A 1,305-nucleotide genomic window follows, 5' to 3' on the forward strand; every position below is an offset into this window, starting at 1 on the left:
CCCTTTTTGTTTTAATATTTCCTATTTTGGTTTTTGGACCCAACCCTCTGGCAGTATCTGCAATCCAAAGAAGAATTTCTTTATTTAACTGCCCCTTTGGAATTCAATCTGGCATCCTTGGAATGTTTTTAAAAAACAGTTTATTTGTGAAGAGCCAACCATATGTATTTTAAACTATTTGGAAATAAAGCCCTTAGTCCAATTATGCAGCTGCCCTAATTATTACTTGTTTAACTCATTTAATGATACTTGCAACGTGGCATGTAGTATCTGGATATATGATTCTTAATCTGTATTGAGGAAGGGTGCAAACTATTTCATGCACGCTGATGTTCATAGGAAAAGCAGTAGCAGTTCCCAATTTCGCACCCTACGTTAAAACAGGATTCTCTACATCTAGAAATACAGCATATTTTACAAATGCTTTTGGTGGTCATATATTAGGGATTTAATTCACCATGTAATAAAGAGGTGTGGGGAACCAGGGTGATCTGAGTACAGAGTCAGTGAAGTGCCATTTGGACCATAAGAGCCATTCAAACCGAACACCCATCTGGTCCAGGGATGGGGAACCCTGTTGCTGGACTACAACTCCCATCATCACCAACCAACAGCTATGCTAGCTGGGCTGACCAACAACATATAGACCAACAACATATAGCAGGTCCCATGTTCCCCATCCCTGATGTAATCCAGCATTCTATTCACAGTAAACAACCAGATGTCTCTGGAAAGTGTGCTAGTGGCACTTGGAGGCAAGAGTTCTCTGGAGCTCTTGCTCCCCAGCAACTAGTACTTAGAAGCACGCTGTCTTTGAACTTTGGAGGCTGTGTACAGTTTGAAGGTTGCTGCAACTACTTTGCAAGGCACTGTAGGGATGAAATAGCTCGGATTCAGACAGAAATTGGAATGAGTACGGCTGATACCTTCATTGTATAGTGTTCATCACATGCTGAAAAGGTACCTCTTTACCTGGCCTTTGACATCTGCCCGATTCTTTTGATTGTAAATAGTTTTAACTGCTTTTAATATTGTATTTTTACACTGCTGCAACCAGACTCTGGGTCCATAAAGACTATGAGTGCAAAAGGAAATGCACAAATCAATTAGTCAAGAGTTTCTCCTGTTTTGAATTATTTCAGTAAAAACCAGACCAGCAACCCAAGCATCTAGCAAGACACTGCAGTGGTAGTTGCTGGCATATCCCTCCATATAGATGTCTCCCACAAGTATCACTGCTAGCAGTGAAGCAATATTTTAGTTTCCATTCCATATGGCTAACTGACCAGAATGCCAACATAAGTC

Source organism: Podarcis pityusensis, assembly GCF_964106645.2.
Source record: "Podarcis pityusensis genome assembly, chromosome: 11".
Classification (NCBI taxonomy): Eukaryota; Metazoa; Chordata; class Lepidosauria; order Squamata; family Lacertidae; genus Podarcis; species Podarcis pityusensis.